At 41.4% G+C, this 22,082-nt stretch overlaps 1 long non-coding RNA gene across 1 annotated transcript; it reads left to right on the forward strand.

Annotated features, from left to right (window-relative positions):
- Positions 1-2,046: 2,046 nt before the first annotated feature.
- Positions 2,047-14,831, forward strand: LOC130556205 (uncharacterized). The gene is made up of 3 exons (XR_008963195.1): positions 2,047-2,529; positions 9,829-9,876; positions 12,485-14,831. It is a non-coding gene; the product is annotated as an uncharacterized LOC130556205 (long non-coding RNA).
- Positions 14,832-22,082: the final 7,251 nt, after the last annotated feature.

Consider the following 22,082-nt stretch of genomic DNA (forward strand, 5'->3'; position numbering starts at 1 on the left):
GGTTATCTAAAAATATAGAGAAAATTCTAATATTTCTAATTCTCATTATACAAAAATGTTCATTTTCTAAACCACAAAACGTAATTACTTGAAACTGGATTTTTGTCTATGGATGAAATGAAACAATACATCTTACAGTGTTTAAATATATTTTTAGAACGTAAAACATATTTATAACATATTTTATATATAAATGTAAAACATTTTTTCAACATCTTCGAAGTTCGAAGTATCTATAAATTGTTGTTTTTGGGAGATCAAACCACAGCAATGAAACGCCATATTTCCCATTTTAATAGCATGACTAAGAAATATTTCTCTGAGTCACATAGGAGACTTATTCACTTTTCAATTTGTCTTCTATTCACTGCTCATGACTGTGCCTCATTTGAGCATCCTGTAAAAATCAGCGGTGGTTGAGGAGGCAGAGGGCTGTTGGAGGGGCGACAGCGCTGGCCGACCGGCCGGTGTTTGTGTATTGTAAGGTGGGCAGTAGAGAAGCACAGAGCTGCGCTGTATTACTCAGAAGGCGGGGGTAAAATACAGGGCTTGTAAGCTCCACGCGGTGCGGTCCGGAGCACACGGAGATGACTCACTATTCTTTGGTGACTAACAACTAAAGTATGCTAGTTTAAAAGAAGTTTCAGCGGTGCTCTGGTTCCATAGAACTGTAAAGAGTGAGAGATGCAGGTAGAGATGTCGTTTCTGTCAGCTTTCTATATAAGTCTCTCTTTGGTCTGTCTTTTATTTCAGTGGAAAGGTGAAGCTCTGAAATATTAAACAGATGAGTGTCCCTCTGCGGTTTAGGGTTTCCCAAAGCCAGAGAGAATTCAGGTACTTTCTCCTAGATGGACAGTTGGGGTAGGTGTGTCACAATATATTGGAATCAACAATAACCGTGATATTAAAAACCACCATTTATCAATTCCATGTTCATTCTACACATACAGTATGATAATATCGTACACTTGAATTGAAAAATGTGATTTGTGAAAAAAAAGGAGAAAGACAAAATAAACAAAATCAAAGATGAATTTGACTGACAGCATTATTTCTTCATTCTCCAAAACAAGTCCAATAGATACCGTGATAATACAGCAACCCCAAAGCCGGCGTCCATGATAACGTGACGTAAAACCTGATATCGTGACAGCCCTAGTTGGGTGTTTATGGGGATGAAGCAGACTGAGTTGTTCCGCTCTTGAGATGCTGGACTTTAATTGGACGTAAAACAGACGAATAGCATGTCTCCTTTTTTATCGGTTTCTATCAAGCACAGTGTCTAGTAGAAAGATATTTGAGTCTGGAAACTGATATTTTTTAATCAAATTAGTGGTGTTAAGTGATAAAATTGCCAGCTGTGGGATTTTTTGCTTTTATTTTATATATATATATATATATATATATATATATATAAACATTTCATAGATTTGTACTTTAGTTACAGATTTTCAAACTAAGTTTCTGCTGCCGTTAAAAAAGAAAATAAATATTAGACATGTTATATATGCTTAATTATTAGGCATCAAAAAGGTCATCATAATATTAATAAAGTTATTGAGAGAAAATGTAACTTTTTTATACTGGGGGTCTCTGAGTTAAGGTTAAAAATCCCTGATGTAGGGTAAGCTAAACTGACCAGTTTATGACCATCTTTCATGCTGTCACAATACACGTTTGACTGTCGTGAACGAGTTTGGGGAAAGAAGGTTTTAGTCGGTTTAGTAGGGCAGAATCGGACAGAAATCTTTATTAAAGGACACAGGCTGTTCCTCAGTCACATAAGTAGGGGAGTTTCCTGCTGCTAAAGATCCGAGGAACAGCCCAGGCGTTTTTCACCACGACTGCCGGCATTTCTCTCTCTCTCTTCCTCCCTTTCGCTCTCCCCCTGCTTTTTTTTGAATGGGTGTCCTCTCACTAACCTCTCAATTCACAGCAGCATTGAAATAGGACCTGTTCTGAACACTGATAGGCTGCAGGCGAATCGCTCGGCCCCCTCACACCCGACTCTATAAGAACTGCAGTCTGACTCCCGTGTATGACTGACTGTTTAGACAGAGAGAGAGACGGTTGCTCAGGGAGAGAGAGAGAGAGAGAGAGAGAGAGAGAGAGAGAGAGAGAGAGAGAGAGAGAGAGAGAGAGAAAGAGAGAGAGAGTTAGAGATAGTGTGGGAGGGGACGGTAGAGTTTAAAGGCAGCGACTGTGATAACTGATATTATTCGGTCTCCGCTGAAACGGGGAAGCACCTACCACGCGCTTCCTATGTCTCTGTCACTTTAAGACTGTTACTGATTAGTCGCTGAAGAATGCGAGTGGAAAGCGAAAAAACGTGTGGAACTCGTATGGAGAAGACTGATAATGCTGTTGAGCTCAGTGGAGTTTTGTTTTATTTTCCAGCAGCGAGACGTTAGAGAACAGACTTCAGACTCTTGACCAGTTCTTTCTCGGCTCGGCTGGATGAGGGGGAAGTTGGGGACCCCGCACAAGCAGCGCTCAGCCATCAGGAAATGCTCTTTTCACCCAGACTGAGTAAGTCAATGAGAAGGGAAAAAAAGAGCTGTACTAATGAATATTATGTGGTGGGCTTTAAAACTGAGAAATTGTTTGCAGGTTCTCGATAAGTTGGATGAGATATTCAGAGGCTTAACTTGACAGAGAAAATGAAACAGTGGTTGAATTTTTACAGTTATTGTGTGTTTGAGGGTTTAATGTATATACATATAGCCTACATGTGTGATAAGCGTGTGTGTGTTTTGTGGGTAGGTCTGCCATTCATTAAATGTGCTTTCGTTTTCTATCTGTGTCACATGAATGACTTGAGTGAGTAGGCTAAAGCTGATGGTTTTTAGACCAGCTGAAACTAATTCTTGAGCCGATATTGAAAATATATTGACTTTATATATAAGTCAGATCAATGAGAGAGAATTGTCAATGTGCCTTATGGAGGCTGGGAACATATTTTGGGGGTTCCCCTGGGACAGCGGTTGTTATGTTCCGTTTTTTTTTTTTTTTTGCCCGGAGTGTCCACCAATGAGTGAACGCTCTGTTGCGGTTATGGCTAGTGAACACAGAAAGAGGAAGAATTTGAGTCCCCGCACAATGCGGCTTCTTATGAATGGAGTGTGTGAGTATTTCTTCTGATTGGCCGGCTGCTCTTAGGTAATCAGAGGACACGTTCTCTGGTTTGCTGGCTGGCCCACTATTGGCCAGACGGTGGGTGGAATTACCGGTGTTTAGCTTTACCTTTTCTGTCTATTCCACCAGCTGTTACTGCAACATCGGCCAGAGCGCTTGTTTGCGTGTGGATATATTTGTCAGTTTTGGGGGCTGATCGGTGTTAAGGAAGTGTGGGTTTATATACACTTAGTCATGAGCCAATCAGAATGCGGTACAGAGAGACACACTGGATTCGGCTCTGTGCCCAGCTGTTGTCCTTGAGGATCTAGTGTACATGTGCGTAGATGACCTTTAACGAAAAACTTTGAGATATGCTTGTGACTAGGAAAAAAGAGTATTTTTGAAACATTTCAAAATAAATGTATATTATACAATTGACTTATTTTATTTATATAGAGTTAATAGGTGAAGCCCTAAGCTACAAAGATGAACAGAATACATTTCATTTTGGCTTAATTGTACCTGTGAATGCATTATTGATTTTCTTGCAAATTAATCAAAAAAATTAAATGTAAACTAAAATACAATTTTAATGAAATCCCTTCTAAGGATTTTTAATATATATATATATTTAAATAAATACACTCTGTGGATCAACAGCACATCTCTAACTGAAATACAGTTGGGTAATGCAAACAAAGGAAGTGTTAAAGTCCCTGAAAACTGTCACTTCACACACTAACCTAATTATTTTATTGGCGACTATGCAGAGGCGCCTTCTGGAAACTACTGCAAACAATAGCCGCCTTAAAATTAGATCTCAAGGCTACCTGCCACCACGTGAGACTCGCATAGGAAGTTAAAGGATGTTGGGTGTGGAGAGGGTGTGTGCGTGCAATACTGACGCCTCAAACAGCCAAAGGAATGTGCCGGTCACACATTGACCCCTGTGCTTGCTGAAGGGTGCGGCAATAGTACCTACGCCCACCAACATGCTCGTGCATCCTCCATCTCTTTGTGTTCTAAAAGTATACAAAATCTTCCCCTCCCTTTGGCCCAGCTCTCAGCGGGCGAGTTCTCATACCCACCCAAGGAAGTTCGGCATGAGTTTGTTGTGAATGTGAAATGCTATGATATAAACCATTGTGTTCCTCAGGCTTGATAATGTTGTCTATTGCATAGAGAAGGTTGAAAGACTAGCATTGTATATGTGTTTTATGTTTTATATATAAATATTACATGGCTATACTGGTCCATAGACTCGACCAGTATCATACCAGCATGGAAATTCATACTAGTCTAAGCTAGTCTTTTCCGCAGGGCGAAATAAAACGTCTCAACTCATCAAAAATATTTGCCTTTTTTCTTCAAGCGCTGTTTTACAGTGAATCAATTCTGAAGTCAACCTTAAAATCAACGCTTTGGTTCGGGTGTGACGCCGCTTTGATTTTCTAGGTCATACTTTTACAGTATTTAGGGTTTCAGTGGCGGTTGTGAATCATCAGGTTACTTTTTAAAAAAGAATGGAATACTAATTTTTGCTCTTGTGCTGTTCGAGACGTCAGACTTACACTCCCTGTGCAGGGAGGGGTGGGAGCGACTCGATTCAGGGTGGAAGGAGAGGGAGCCGCTGGCACGTTTTACTCGTGTCGAGAGCGTTTGGGTAATGAGAGCACTTCAGTATCCATGGGTGTGTACCGGCAAGAGTTATGTCAACACGTGGGACGTTGCCGTGATATAGCCTACCTGCTGTAAATGTGCTACAGGGTCAGTTTGTCAGGTTGCGCAAGCTCCCGCCACAACCCTCGCTCTGCGTCTTGCCTATAATATCAGTCAAACGCTTGACTGAAATGTTTCTCATGATCTTGAAAACCTTCTCTTCTGAAGGTGAATAAGTTAGCTCAAACATTCATTAACTTAAATATTTAAAATTAGTTGTGCAGACAAAAAAACTTGTTCATTATTCCTTTTTTAGTTTTTTTGTTTCATTTATTTAAAATAAAAAAAGATATAATACAAATTATTATTATACTAGTATAATTAAATTGGATCATTTTATATAAAAACAAGTATTAATACAATACTAATTATTATTATATTAGTATAATTAAATGAATACATTTTCCTATAGTTCCAGTTGTGTTTAATCTATTATTTTAATGAGTTCACTATAATTGTAAAATGTGGTAAAAAAATAAAGAATAAAGAGTAATTGACCCTAAACTTTTGTTTAAACAACATCACAGTTATCTTGAGATAAAAATCTGGACTTCCTGTGAGAGACTTGCTTTTGTTTCCATGCCTGTCTCCATGCCTCCCTGCTCCTGATGTAATGAAAGTTGAAAAGTACAGGGAGACAGAATGAGAGGTGTGTGCGTGCATGACGTCCACGCTCAGGTAACGGCGGAACACACCCAGCCCTTTGAGTGTCACCGTGCCCATATATGGGCACTGTTTCCTTACCTGGCCAGAGTGCAGGCAGCACATTGAATTCCAATAAGCAAAGAGTGGCGTACGTGCGCTAACATGTCATGGAAAAAAATGGATATCAATGTAGATCAAACATTTTCTCTCTTTTAACTCTTTAGGTGAAATTGTTGTTCTGTGTCTATTATAAAATGGCTTTAATAACACACTCAGTTGGTGTAAAGACCCAAATCATCCTGTGGAAGACCTTTGGCCAAACTCTTTGCAATCTGAGGTGGAGGTGGTTGGCATATCAATGGGTCAGTTCACTCTCAAATAGAGCGAATATTATAGCTATTTTAAGAGCGTTGTGTCGCTCTAATGAAGAAGAACTTATTGGCTTTTATTTAGGTGTAACGCTATACTTCTGTGTGCGTCGAGAGTTGAACCCATGGCAGCGGCGGAAAATAGACGATTTTTACTCTCCAGGCCAGTGAGTGTGAGTGGGTGTGCTATGAGCCAGACTTCTTCGTTCTCTCTCGATCCTTCTCGCTTTAGTTTGCGCTTCTGCCAAAGCCTTGTAAAGCGTCCGTAGGCTCCGTTGTGTGCCAGCTCTTTCCCATCAATACAGCCCTCTGGAAAGAGTCTCTCGCCTGTCCTACACAGAGTCCAGCGCAGACCTTCCAGTAGGCGGAACGGTCTCGGAATGGCAGCAAAGTGCGCGCATACTTTTAGTTCAGCGTGAGACTTAACCGTCCTCATCAGAGCGGTGAGGGATCACCTTTCACTTCAAACATGACCCATCTGTACGGCCTCTCTCTAATAGGGACCGCATTACAAGAGTCATGAAGAAAATGGACTTCCCAGCTCTGCAGTCAGTCAGGATTTGGCAAACGCAAGACTGCTAGCACGATGGCAGCATGGCAGAAACCTCTCACTTTCCCTGAACACTTAGGGCAAATGGAGCCTCTTATTTTGATCCGGCCTCTCGTCGGTTAGCAACGCTTTAGAAGTTGCTCGGAACCAGTTACGCTCGCCCTCCTGACGGCCTTATCTGATCTGCCGGCAGGCTAATGGAATTACACGTTGATTCAGAGAAAGTTGGTCAGGAGATCTCACTCTTCTCTACTCCTGTTAGGGGCGAGCAGGCTTAGGGCAATGAAATGCTACACCTTTTATGCAGCCGAGGCCAAACTTTGAACGATTGTATCAACAAAACCCTATCGAGGGTGATTATCAACACTAGGCTACCCAGATGCAGTCCTTCATCGAATGTGGCTCACCGTGGTTACTTATTCTAAATCGAATTAGACTTAAAAACCAACCTTCATGCTTTCTTAATGACAGGAGACAACCTCTTTGTGAAAGTGATAGCTGCTTGCCGCTGGTTGGCTGTATTCAAAGGCAGTATCGACAGAAAGCAGTCCAGACTTCTTTAGAAACATGTAGGTAGAAGGTCAAAGGCAGCGAGCACAAAATGTGGCCAGAGCGTTTAGTAGAAAATTGATTCACTGTAATCGCGTAAAAAAGATACTCTTTTAGATGATACTGTGTACTTGTACTTCACTCACTCAAAAATGTCAGCGATTCTCAGTTCCTTCTTCAACAAGTAGTCCTCAGTGGTATTTGGCCACAACTGAAATGAAATGTTTGCATGATCCATCACATTTTTTCATCTTAGATTCCCACTGTTCCTCACAAAAACGGGAACGCAAAGCACACTTTTTCTCCCACAAAAACTTTTATATGTACAAATAGAAACGCACACACTTGATCTGGGTTCCCCTTCTCCCCCCAGCGGCCCCACCTCCTGTGCTCGGGGCTGGTGTGGGTAATGATTCAGTTCCTGTTTGGTGGCCGACCATGTTGACAGCATTCTGGTCAGGGGCTCGGCTGTTGCTCCTCTCAAAATCTGGATGTGGTCAGGCCAGTCATCTCTCAGGCAGCCAGGAGGAAACCCACATCAACTGAAACTTAATGGGGCTCCAGGAATAGCCCAGCTCGGGCAGGCTACCCTGGCAGCTTCCTCTCTTCTCTTTCTCCTGTCCTCCCATCTTCAACCCCCTCATCTGACAGCTCTGGCCCACATATTGTAAACGGTGAGTAGTACAAGTAGGGGCTCATCAGTTCTGGTTTTGGACGGGCCTGATATCTGGATCGGCATCAATAAACACAAAGCCCACTGTGATCTGGGCTCGGTCCGTAGTGAAAGTCTTCATTAGAGATGATTGATTGTTATCATTAATGTTGCCGAACATTTGTCATCAAAAAGGAGCGCTTTATAAATCACATTTGCTATTTGATTCGGTTTTCATTATGGTGCCGAGAGAGGAATTGCTCTTGCTTAAAATATTGCTCTGGAGTTCCCCACAAGGCTTTGACAAGTCATAACTTTGATGTCTGTTCAGAAGGCCACGTAAAGGCTCTTGCTTTTTAAAACAACGTCGTGAATTTACCTGTCATGCTTTTTATGTTTGTGTCTTTGATCGATGGCAAAAGTCTTTCCAAAGCATGGTTATGAGGCAAGGAATGAGAGCCGTAGACATTTAACAGGTTTTTAACTCAATCAGCGGCACTGTTTTGGGGACATTTTCCTTTTAAAGCGGAATTTCCCTTTTCCCCGTGATGCCAATTTTCAAACATTAGTTAGTGTGTAATGTTGCTGTTAGAGCATAAACAATATCTGCAAAATGATAAAGCTCAAACTTCAATGCCAAGCGAGATATTGTCTTTAACAGAATTCACTTTTCAAGGACTACAGAGAACGGCTGGAATCGGACTACAGCCCTTTACTTCCCGGGTACATGATGTCACTATTCTGAGTTTTTGAAAAACCTCCGCCCAAAGGAATACGCCAAAAAAGGGGCGAGGCCATCCTTAGAGAAGAGGAAGAGCCGCTGGAGTAGTGTTTGGTTATCAGAGATTGTAAACATTTGACTGAGCTGCACGCTTAATTCCTTTCACTTTCATCACAGTCCTACAGCTGGTAATAAGAATTCAGCTACACACATTCTAAGACAACCAACGGTCAAATAACAGCGTCCATGACTTTAACATCGGCTGTGAAAGCTGTTCTGTGTTACGCACTGATATTGTGTGCGTGTGCGCATACCTCTAAAACACTTCTATGAAACGTCCTTTGAAGTCCTGCTTGCAAATGTCTCCTGGTCAATCTGCTTGTTTTATTATCCAACTCTGGTCCAATATAAAAAGGCAAAACTAACACTTCTGTTATTAGTGTTAATATAACCGGTCTGACGCCAAACGGTCCGGTGTCATTTCCCTCGCCATAGTAGGAAAAAAATCCGGATCTCTAACAAAGATTGACGTTTGCACATGCACTAGCAGACCTCCGTTGCACTTCGATCAATCCGCATGTTTTTAACTGATGAAGTGAAGTTGACGACATTGTTACTGTTTATTGCTAAAAGCCAAAGCTTATGAATACACTTGCACTGAGAGGGGGACCAACCAATCACAACAGCCTGAGAAGCGGAAGCTCGCTGATATGGTATGGGTGGGAAGTCTTCAGACACATGCTCTAAGCGGGGGACCAATCACGACAGACTGGGTCAGCTTTACCAATCAGAGCGCTTCGGAAGGAGGGACTTTATATATACCGGAAGAAATCCAGTCGTTTTTGTTAGAAGAGGGTCAGCGGTGAACAATAGACTTGAAATATGTGATCATGGTCATTTATTTACCTTGCTTTATTAATTTTAAAACGGGCAGCGTTATGGATGTGACATTTTGCATTATGGATGTGACATAAAAACGCTCAGAGAATGTATTTTTTACCAATATACGGAACCATTTGTTTATATTTTATTAAACACTTGTTGATAAAGTTTAAACATCAGAAAAATATCAGTTTATGCACAAGTTATGCACAAGAAATAAATGTGACAAAAAAGACACAGTTTTTGGGAGACAACAAACTTTGTAGGATTTCTGTCGATTTAAATGCACAAATCTGAGGCAATAATACCTAACAAATGCAGAAGGGATGCCTCTTCATAGAACATAAAATAGTTACTTTATTTTATTTTTCATGTGCCCATTTATGAGGAATATGTACCGTTCAATCCTGAAAATGTCACTTACCTGACTATGGAAAATCATGCACTAAAATGTTTTAAAAACTTGGAGACGTCACACGGGTATTTGAACCACCAAATGTTAATATCTGTGCTGATAGTATAGTAAAAACCTTTGCTTAAAACTAGATTTTTTCATGGTAAGGTTGACATTTTCACGGAATTGCCCAAACAAAGATTCATAAACTCTGTTTTTTTCTGCTTACAGGTGTGTTCAGATGGGCTGTTCAGATCCTACAATTCTCCAAATCTTCAGGTGAGCACATCTCATGCTTTTGTATCATTTGACACACAAAATGTAGTAAATTTTATACATTATTGCCTTCATGAGTCTTCTCATGTTCAGTCTTGTGGATGCATAAAAGTATTGTGAGAAAATAAAAACTCAGTGTAACACATTTTAGAGTTGTCAGAACAAGTGAGCGTTAGAATAGATTGAATGCCACAGAGTGTCTAAATTTCACACAGCGCCTCGGATTCCACAGCAGTATCGACTGCAAAGCTGTTACAATTTAACCGTCAAAATGCATTTTCGGCTGCAGTTGTAGAAGAATCTCAGCTTAGAGCGATTTCGAAAGAAGTCTTTTGTGCTGACTAGCAGGCGCATGGGAGAGCAGTAGCTGTGGAAGGTTATGAATGGAATGTGACGGAATTCTCCTAATGTTTACAGGTCATTCATGTGAAGACGCAGGCTAGGGCTTCTCCTCGGGGGCAGACAATAGAGTTGTAGCAGGAACACGTACCTCCCTGAAAAGCTTGCCGGCATAGACAAGAAATCAGACAAGAACAGAAAATGATGATGGCGTAGAACAGAGCTTTGTCACATGAATTGTTTGCTTTACTTAAAGGCGGCTTTAGTGATTGACGTCTTTACAAAGTCTCCATTCGTGCATCCACGCATTTAAGTTTCAAACACAGTTTTCGGTGCTGCCAGATGAAATACAATGAGAGTGGAACAAAACCGATGGGCTGGAGACACAATATAGCCGTCAATGTCGGCTGTCACTGCCGTAATTAAATGGCAAATTTTTACGGGGTTTTAATACATGGAATCCGCTTTATGGCCACCATGGCCGACAAATGCTTTGACGTGAATAAAATTTTGTGGTGCTTTATGGAATGGTAAATCAGAGGCTTGTTTAATAATAACTCGGCCTACACATATGAGAAAAAACAACTTGGAAATCTTTTAGGGCCCTTATCAGATAACAACTGACAGTTACTAAATAGCCCATAAAGCGCTCAATAGACAAATATATATTAGTGACACAGTTCTGATATCAGACCGCCCCAGTCCCATGGCCCGATCACACACAAACACTGGTGGCAGGAACACAGCACTGGAATTCAGAGAAGGGGAGAGGCCGGGAAGGAATTTCCTTAATGGAGAAAAATTGGAGTCAAGTGACCATCAGCTGGTCAAAAGTATGTTTGATCAATACAGTCACAAGGTCTAAGGTATGCAAAGCTGAAGCTTTTACAGCAGGGTGTGAAAAGAGCCGAAATCATCTCTGGGTGCTCCTGTCAGTCAGAGGCAATAATTCTGTTGTTGTTAATTGTTAAGATAATGCATGTTGTTGCTAAATGGCCTCACGCTCTCCGCATCCTCGTCGGGTTAAAATGGATTCCTGTGGGATGTGTTTGGTGCTCTGTGTCACTCTCTATTGTATTAATTTGTTTATCTAGCCGACAATAATTTATTCTAGTCATACTGCCTTTCCATTGGCAATCACAACAAATGGCTAATGGTTTTAACAAGCACGCCACTTCTAATTGATAAGATCTCTCTTATAAAATGGTGATTGCCGAGGCGATCCGAACGATGTGATTGAAATACACAGCAGTTACAGTGAAAGGAAATATTTTTCTCAATTCATTGTGTCTTGTTGTCCAAACTCTCATTTCTAGATGTATTGTGGTCATTCCAGTACAGTGTCTGTTGAATTTTAACAAAGTCAAATCTCAGGAGTAACATAAGGTCATCCAACGTGAAAGAAAACTGTGATTAATAATCATTTTTTATATTTTTCTAAATACATATTACTGTTGCATTGCTTGAATATAAACATGTTTTCTTTGAGGTATTTGAGGTCTGAACAAATACAGAGCATCTTTTCTGTTATTTTGATCATTTTCTGCAAATAAATGCAAATAGAAACAATATTTTTATATGAAATTTGGAAAAAAAATATTGTTAGTAGCTGTAAATAGTAAATGAAAATCATTTTGAAAAACAGAACAGAAAAAAAACCCAGAACATCTAATGGTAATATTCTACTGTTTTATAGACATTTCCATTAACACTAAAACCCATTGCAGTTCAAAATTTACAATACACTTGAGACAGCTGTAAAAAATAAATACACCTTATCATGAACAAAAATTAAGTGAGAGCTTTGCTTAAAATAGAAACAAAACCTCAATCAGCTGTATGTACCATTTTTAAATGGTTATATATTTGCACCAGAAATCAGGACAAGAAAATGATCTTTGGGTATCGCTGAATGAGAGAGGTGCGTGTATTTACATGTGTGCCAAACCACTAAGTGGATTTGGAGAGTCGTATTAAACCAGGGCATACACTGCCGTGATATTGTATGGCATCGATGTGAAACTCAGGGTACCTGTAAGCGCTTGTCTTTTTATTAGTGAACAAAACGCAGGTCTTGTTTGGTTAAAAGGGTGTGATGAGCACACAGATGCCGTTAAAATGCGCTGGAGCACGCTTAAAAATGCCCATCAGGAGATTAGCTTCCCCTCCCCAGTGCCGCGAGCAAAAAGAAGGGCTGTCGTCGTGCTCAGTAGCAGCAGTCACTTTGATTTTGGGTTGTCTAACTGCTCGCTTCTCTCTCTGTCTTCCTCAGGAAGTGATGGCGGTGAGAAACCGAGGATGGCTCAACTGGACAACGGCTTGTTTTTAGGGTGCCCATGAGGTGCTCAGTAGTCAGTGTAGATCCTGTGTTGCAATCAGCAGCTACATCTGGCTACTGGGTCTCTGATGGCATTTTCCACTTCCTGTTGGCACATTCCTTTCATATTGTGTGGTATGTTATCACAATTCGTGCTTCATCCTGTCAGAATGGGACCCGGTCTGTGTCATGAACGTTAAAGAGGGCCGTCGTCTCCTATGTAACAGACCGTTTCTGCTCTGCTCTGCTCTGCTCTGCTCTTCCTTTCTGTTTCTTTTTTAGACCATTCAAACTTTTTTGTGCCGAGTATGTATTTTATTTTTCTTAAAAGAATTTGATCAAGGTGAGTTGAGCTGTCGAGATATGCTTTAAAGCCCTGAGAAATGATTTCTGACATCTGTTCAACATTCTTTGAAAGGATCGGCACATTGTTTTCTATTTGACTGTCGAAGATTCAATTTAAGTGATTAGGTAACAAAGGACAAGGCGAGATGTCATTCTCTTTGTGATTTGTCTGTCAGCGGGACTGTCTTTGTGCGAATGTTTTCGAGTTGCTGAAGGCTGACAAATAATGAGAGTTAAATTTGAGGACTCTGGAATCTCATTGGCTTTCGAGTATGAAGGATGAATTATTTTGTGTTGTCGTGAACCTGGCATACAATGTAGATTTCTGTGTGGTTCAATCTACAGCTACATTGTCTGCTGGGTTTCAAGCCAGCTAAAAAATCTGCTCTGCTCTGCTCATAAATTGAATAGGTAAGTTGTACGTTTTTTTAATGTCTATGCATGCTTTACATACTGCAGCAAAACAAAAATAAAATCACTAAAAATATACTTTTGTGTCTGATTTATTCTTGTAGGCAAAGCATATTCATTGTACAGTATTGGTGTTTATTCTGGTTAGGGGTTCAGCTGGATATTTGCAGGGCTGCACTGATTCCATCCAATGACAGACTGTCAAATTTCACCAGGGATTAAAAAGGCATCCAAGATATTCACAGTACACCCAGAAGAGTGTCTTATCACTATTACCCATCTGTGTCTGAATACACCCACCCACAACACGCACGCAGTGGAATAGTTGGGCGAAGAATCAGTATACATATTCAAACAATCCAAAATCACATTTCTACCTGAAATCTACTGTAGTAATATTGCGTACAGTAATATCTTTAGGGACTTGGTCGCGTAGAAGAACTAATGAAGAACCCAAGAAAACCTGACGCCCTCAGAGAACTCAGTTTATTAAATCTTCACACAATCTGTCTGCAATATTGACAGAAATTGCTCGCAGGAACGCTATTGCATTTCTCTCAGTCATGACTTCGTATTGCGTGTTTTTGTAATACGACAGTTGCCCACCGCCAGCATATTTCATATTACGGTATAATTTACAATACAGTTAGAGTAATGAAGTCCAGCCAGTAGATGATTATCCTGGCGTTGCATCTTAATTTCATTCAATTTGATAGAGAAAAATATTCATTATGCTTAAAAGAGCACATCAAAACTTAACAGCAGGACAGAACTTCAGTTTGCACACAATTATCTTGCAGTAGCTCCTGTAACTGGTAGCAACACATAGGTCATGGGTTCGACCCTCAAGGTGCAGACCTACTGTAAAGTTCTTTTTTTTACAAAAGAACATCTGCCAAATCCAGAAATATCTTGTTAGATTTAGGACACAGCGCACAGAGAGTTTAAAGGTCGGACTGCAGTTGGGCATACTGTTGGCATGGGCACAGGTGTTCCCGATGATGTCATTTCCCCTTGCACTACTGTTTGGACAACAGGAATATGGAGGCAGGTGGTCATGATCTGCTGTATCTAGAGCTGTGCTTTATACTGGCTGCCAAAGCAGCGGATACTGGAATCACAACAGGAACAGCGCGAACACACTCGAGCTGCTCCAGGAACAGTCACTTCCCATCTGTCTGCTCAACCCATCAGGAGACACAGTCATCATGTGACTGTATTTGCTCTTTATGAAGTGCTAAATTCACACCACTCAGAGGAGGGATGAAACCATTTCACAACACTGCAAAAGAACCAGTCTTCAGTCTTGTTTTCCAATAAAAGATCAATTAAGATCAGTGTGAAAGCAAATAAATGAATAAGTTGCTGTTGGCAACATGTTTGTATTGCACCATTTTATAACATTTCATTTAGACAGTAATAAATGCTCTCATTTGTAAGTCACTTTGGATAAAATCATCTGCTAAATCAGGGGTTTTCAAACTTTTAAATGCCAACAACCCCCAAATATGATTCATCTTTTGCCAGATTGTATAAAGAAGCATTTAAACCGTTAGACAAATAGTAAGTGTGATATTATAAAAACAACATATAGTTTGTAGAAATTAAACTGAAATAATCTTTAGCAACCTTTGCTGCCTTCTGTTTTGTTTTGTTTTTAATTGGGGGACCGTTTGAAAACCCCTGTGCTAAACAGGGCCGGGTCTAGGGGGGGCATTGCCCCTCCAAAAATATCCAGCTGACAAAATAAATACAAATTAAATACTTATTATTAAATACTAAATACTTATTTGCATGATCTATTATTTAAATAATGATCTGTCAATTTAATCACAGAAAAAAAAATGTAAAAATGATGCATGCAATAATCTATTAAATATCTGCCCAACCAGAATATGTGATTGCCCCCCCAGTCGAGCGAGCCAGCCTATTAGCCTACCGGGCCTGGTGCTAAATATACATTTCCTGGGGTTGATTCAGAAAAATAGAATACTCGCTCTTGTCTGTGCAAACTAACAGCCTTTAAAAAAGCTTTTTTACACACGCAAGAACGCTTCTGTACTTTATAGGCGGATACTCTGACGTCGTCGTCATTCACCAACAAGTTTTTGGAACGAACATTTCCGGGGGGAAGAGTCCAGCGTGAAAGTATTTCAGTAATGTAAACCTCTGAATGGCGTGTAATGGAAGTAAATCGCTTCTTTGATATATTGTGCGGCAAGTGCTGTGTGATGACATCAGAGGGGGTCCTTCGGGGGCCGCGGGCTCGTGTGGAATGCTAATTGATGCTCTGTCAGGATTTCCCTTGGGTGAAAGCAAGGACCGATTGGCACGATTAACTACACAGAGCTGTCCACGCATTTATCTTGCCATCGAGATGCCTAGCCTCAGTAGTACACGTTTACACGGCCAGGACTTGGACAGTTTGCTTCTCGTAATGGGTTAAAGTTGAAGGTAAGGGGTGAGGGGCACGGACTAGTTTAAACGGCAGTACTGACGTCATTCATCCATGATAGTCCCCTATCTGTGGTAAGAGATGCGTAGCTATAACATCGACACACCGCGCGGCTTTCTGAATAAGTAAACACATCGCTTCCATTTAACCTTCACGTGCTTTCTCTTGGGTTGCATCATTGGCCATAAATCAGACAGAAATTAAATAGAAATGTGGCCATCCTGACTAGAAAAGTAGGCAAACAGATCTTAAAATTCTCAGATTTTTCTTCTGTGAGAAAAAAAGAACTTTCTTGTATCATGTTTTCGTTACTCTCAGTCAGAAAAAATCTGAGTCAAAATCATCACAAGTCAAAGATAAAGTGCTCAATACCAACTCAAACATTTCTCATGTTGTAACAGTAAATTATAGCTATGCTATTCTAATATTTTATAGCTCTATAATATATAGTTTGCATTCAAAGAATATATTATCACAATATATTGGCTGTTGGCAACATGTTTATTGCATTATTTTACAACAATTAATTCAGACACAATATTAAATGCTCTTATTTAATAAAGGCATCTGCCAAATGAAGGCATTTACAATTATTAATCGTATTTAATAGGCCTACATTTTAGAAGAAACACATCACATCTCAGTTGTTTCATTTTAGTCTCCTCTAAAACATGCGCACACGCCCTAGTGTTGTTGATTTAAATAGTGTAATACCAGATAACCTGCAAAGGTCATAAAATGACATTAATCTCAGTCAGCTCTGACCTTTTCAGCCCTCAGACACTGGACGTGGGAAACACAAGAGCGGATATTCAAATGTATTAAATTCGCTTCCCACAGTTCTTTCCCTTACAGTGAATTATAATATTGGACTGTAACACAATATGAAAATGCTACAAAAGACTAGGCAAAGCAGGGAGTTGCAAAAACAGCCTTGACATCTTATGGTTTATATGGTGAATTTTTGCACTCGCAAATGTCTTTGCCCCGTACGAGGCATAAAAATGTAGCGTGGAAACTTTCTTCTGCCCTGTGAATGCATTTGCAATAAAACACTGCAGGAGTGCTCGCAGAAGTGCCGTATTCTCTCTTAATACCTGAGTGACTCATAGAAAATCTCTTAATATCAGCACATGAACCTCAGTGCCAGGGGCAGATTAGAAACTGACGAAAGTTTCTGCATTTCACTTAGCGGCATAGATTCGATTCCATCTGCTCGCTTGGGTGCCATGGAGACGGGGCCTTGTCTCGAATGTGAGGATTTCTGGACAGAGAGTGTTTGGTGTGAAAACTGCCTCTCTCCAAATGCTCCAAGAGATGAGCCAATAACAATTATATAGGCAAATAAATCCTATTTATTAAGAAATGTGTTAAAACTCCAAAAGGTTGATGTTTATTAGGGGAAAAATCCTCTTAAGATGAAAGTTTTAGAAATACAGCAGCCAATTTGAAACTACTGCAGTAAACATAACCGGGTTTGGTAAAACATTGCATGAACATAATCAAGCAAAGAAAAGCGTAAATTAAAAACGTCCATGCGACGACATATAGATCATTCGCTACGTTTTACAAACCGTAATCCAAAAGTCATCCAACACCAAATCTCCATATTATTATTAATGTATCCCATTGATATCCAAACCTGATATGACGCACCTTCACGTAACGGCTGAGCTACAAGTACAGGTTTGGTGTGACCGTTTGGCACCTCTGGCGGCCCCCTTGTGTGGGTGGGAGCACATTCTGTCGGCATTACTCAGTACTAAGTACCTGTGAAACTTTAACAACATGATACACTCCACCAGCATGCTGCAAGTCCTGTCCTGCTGTAGGGTTTATGCTTCTCTCCTGTAGGTAACAATGGCTACCTCACGCAGGGTGTACAATACATGCATGTGCTGGTCTCGTGATCATGGGAGACTGGGTGGGTGGAGGGTGGAGACTGGGAATGTAAGTAAAGACCACACAGAGAGCAAGTATGAAGATGCTGAGGGTCATTATGGTGCCAGTGTCATAACAGTCATATACTTACAAAGCTATACAGCAATTTACTAAAAAGGTCTGAGCAGCTTGTTCTGCATGACTGACATAAATTAATTTTTATTTCTATAGTGCTTTTCGGAGTTTTGCTTTGTTGCAAAGCAGCTTTACACACATATAGATCGTAGAAACACAAGAAGAGAGATATAATTATGAAAAATATATGAAACATAGAATTCACAGTATTATTCCAATTGTCCAAAAATACATTCACATTTAAACATTTTTAGGAGATGTACAGGCATAAGTACCTGTCATCCCAGATAATAAAAATACTTGATTTAATTTTGAGTTAATGTTAAAGTGGTTATTCACAACATTTAACATTATAATATTTTGCTATCGGCTATATTTTATCCAAAAGCTTGTACTTACATCAGTGCCATACAAAAAGAAACTAACAGTGCCTCAAAATACAGAATAACCAATAATTGTTTGTTTTGTTTGTTTATAAAATTTTAACAAAGAACATTTTGTTTTTTTCATTTCCTTCCTTCATATTTTTTCTGGCTATAATGACTTATTATGGTCACTTTAGATATGAATTGTTGGGTGCCAACCTAAATGCATTATGAGCTACTGCATATATCCCACCTGTTCAGTTTTGGGTAGACAAACCAGTGATTCGACACAAGCATCCTGGTCATTTCTCTCCATCCACATGCAAACCATAAGCCAAGGAAAATCCCACAAGCCCAGATGCACACGGCGGATAGGCTTCCCTTCCTGTTTCCCTCCCTTCCTTCCTTCCTTCGCTTTCTGTAATGATCCAAGGTGTGCACATTCCTCACTGCATCCTGCCGGTGAAACAAGGTGATGTTAAAGAGACAAACATGGACATCATGAAAGATGATCACTTCATGCAATCAAATACGTTTGATTGGTCAGAACATCCTTATTGCATTAGCTTATTGACAGTTGACTTCCATGGTGCCCATACCAGATAATCATTTTACTGGATATTTTCTTAGCGGTTTACTAAAAATACAAATGTTTCATTAGCAGTCATATATGACCCAGCAGACTAGGGGTGGTGAATATTCACAATAATTACAGACATACCTAATAAACCCATGGACATTTGAGATGTTAACAGTTAGGGGTTAACTGTATTTTATACGTACTGATGTGTCTTTTCACTGTTATCATGGTCTTTCTGTGCTGTGTCTAACCACGGTGTCTCTTCTGATTGTATAATCATTTTAATAAAAAGACCGTTTTAATGGTAATTTACACTATAGAATGCAGAAAATGTATTTAGTTTCCCCTGCAGCATTATATTGTTTGGAACATGAAAAGCAAATGAAAAAAAAATATATAGTGACAAGATACGTTTTTCAATAGCTACAAACTAGTTTATTTTAATATAATATGTATTTTATATTCAGAAATCAGAGTGTATGAAGACAATTTAATTAGAAATAAATAGAATGTAAGCTAATACAATATGTTGTTTAACCTGAGGATGACAATAAACATTTTCTTAAATGAAAGTTATACCATCTTTCATTGACTTTATGTTTAAAAGAAATTACTCTATTTTGTATTTGCGGAAAGTTATCCTAACATCCTATCTAAAAATAATGTTTAAAAAAATATTTTAAAAAGACTTTGGGTTGACTTGTAATACAAAACATACCGAAGTTAAGTTCGTGAACAAATTTTAAAAATATCTTTTGACAATATTTACCAGAAATGCCATATTTTGCTTTATAAACTAAAGATTTAGAAAACACAATTTGCGCTCGAGAGTGGGGTATTTCCGTCTGGGAGAACCAAGCCCTGTGTTGCCGTTCTTTTGCAACCTTTCGCACCGAGATGGCGTCTCTGTTCGATCGGTCGGTTCGAGGGGACGAGGCGGCCGCCCAGCTCTCTCGTCTTTCCCAGGGACGGAGCTCTGTTACGGATTACTCGATCAAATTCCAGACGCTGGCGGCCGCCTGCGAGTGGAACGAGGGAGCGCTTCGTGCGCGCTTTTTGGACGGTCTTAATAATACTATCGCCGACGAGATCGCTGCCTTGGAGGCACCACGGGACATGGAAACTCTCACTAATCTATGTCTGCGGATTGAAAACCGGATCTCTGTTCGTCGCCGCCGCCGTCCTTCACCCACCTCCTGGCGATCAAGTGAGTTCGATCCTCCCAAGTCTCCTTCCGCCCCGACGCCGCTGGAGGAACCGATGCAACTGGGTCGATCACGTCTCACTCCGGCTCAGAAACAACAACGTGTCATAGAGGGTCTCTGCTTTTACTGCGGCAAGCCCGACCACCAGGTGATGTCGTGTCCGTTAAAAGGGCGAGCCCGTCCGTAGTCCGGGGAATCCGGGCGGGTGCCATTGATGTTTCACCCCCGTTGCACCGCACGTTGTTACCCTTCCGGCTGATGCACGAGGGCAGTTTTCACCAAGGCCGTGCCCTCGTTGACTCTGGCGCTGAAGGAAACTTCATCGATCGCACCACACTCGTCGGTGGGGGATTCCGGCCACGCCCCTTTCTCTGCCGGTCTCGGTCCTGACGCTCGCGGGGCATCCCTTTTGCACTATTACTCACGTCACCCCTCACGTAAGACTTTACCTTTCTGGGAATCATTGTGAGAGTATTATGTTGTACATCCTCGATTCCCCCAATACTCCCATCATTTTAGGGCATCCCTGGTTGTCACAACATAATCCTCACGTTGATTGGGTTAATAATTCTATTTTAGCCTGGAGCTCTTTTTGTCATGCGTCTTGTCTTGGTTCTGCCCCTTCTTCTGTCTCTGTGCCTTCTGTGTTACAGGTTACTGCCTTCGATTTGACCGGGGTCCCGGAGGAGTACCACGACCTTCGTACCGTGTTCAGCAAGTCACGAGCCACCTCTCTACCTCCGCATCGCCCCTACGACTGTGCCATAGATCTCCTCCCAGGCACTTCTCCGCCCAAGGGTCGTCTTTACTCCCTGTCTTGTCCTGAAAGAGAGGCCATGGACAAATATATTAATGAATCTCTCCAAGCTGGGCTCATTCGACACTCCTCTTCACCGGCTGGGGCCGGTTTCTTCTTCGTACAGAAGAGAGATGGTTCCCTGCGTCCCTGTATTGACTATCGAGGTTTGAATGAGATTACGGTTAAGAACAAGTACCCCTTACCACTCATGTCAACTGCCTTCGAACTTTTGCAGGGAGCTCGGGTCTTTACCAAGTTAGACCTCCGCAACGCCTATCACCTGGTCCGTATCCGTGAGGGGGACGAGTGGAAGACGGCCTTTAACACACCTTCGGGACATTATGAGTATTTGGTTCTCCCGTTTGGTTTGACCAATGCCCCTGCCGTCTTCCAGGGCCTCATTAACGCCAAGTTGAGCGACATGATCAATCAATTTGTCTTTGTTTACATGGATGACATTCTAATATTTTCCCCCTCTCTCCAGGAACATTCCCAACACGTGCGTGAGGTTCTCCAGCGATTGTTAGAGAATCAACTATTTATCAAGGCAGAGAAGTGCAAGTTCCATGCCGATACTGTTTCGTTCCTTGGCCATGTCTTATCCCCCAGGGGGATTGAACCTGACTCGTCTAAGATCAAGGCTGTCGACGAGTGGCCCGTTCCCGACTCTCGCAAGGCACTTCAGCGGTTCCTGGGATTCGCCAACTTTTATCGGCGATTCATCCGGGGTTTCGGCCAGATCGCCGCTCCGCTCACAGCATTGACCTCCACCAAGGTTTTGTTCAGATGGAATCCTCAAGCTCAGGTAGCCTTTGACAATCTCAAGTCTCGTTTTGTCTCTGCTCCTGTGCTTTGTTTTCCAGACCCTGAACGACAGTTCATTGTCGAGGTCGATGACTCAGATGTCGGGATAGGCGCGGTTTTGTCTCAGCGCTCTTGTGGAGATGAGAAGGTGCACCCTTGTGCCTACTACTCCCACCGTCTTAGCCCTGCTGAACGTAACTATGATATCGGTAACCGAGAGCTTCTGGCGGTTCGACTGGCTTTGGGTGAGTGGCGCCATTGGTTGGAGGGAGCAGCGCAGCCCTTCTTGGTCTGGACGGATCATAAGAAACTTGAATATGTCCGTTCAGCCAAGAGGTTGAGCTCACGCCAAGCCCGGTGGGCACTTTTTTTCGGTCGGTTCAACTTCTCCCTCTCATACCGGCCAGGCTCTAAGAACGTCAAGCCTGACGCACTCTCTCGTCTATTCGAGGCACCTGGGAGGGAGCTTACGGCCGATGCCATCCTTCCCAAAGGGGTGGTGGTCGGGGCGGTCTCCTGGGCCCTTGAGCGACGAGTAGAGGAGGCCGGACGAGGAGAGCAAGTACCGAGAGA

The sequence above is a fragment of the Triplophysa rosa genome, linkage group LG6 (genome assembly GCF_024868665.1).
Source record: "Triplophysa rosa linkage group LG6, Trosa_1v2, whole genome shotgun sequence".
Lineage (NCBI taxonomy): Eukaryota > Metazoa > Chordata > Actinopteri > Cypriniformes > Nemacheilidae > Triplophysa > Triplophysa rosa.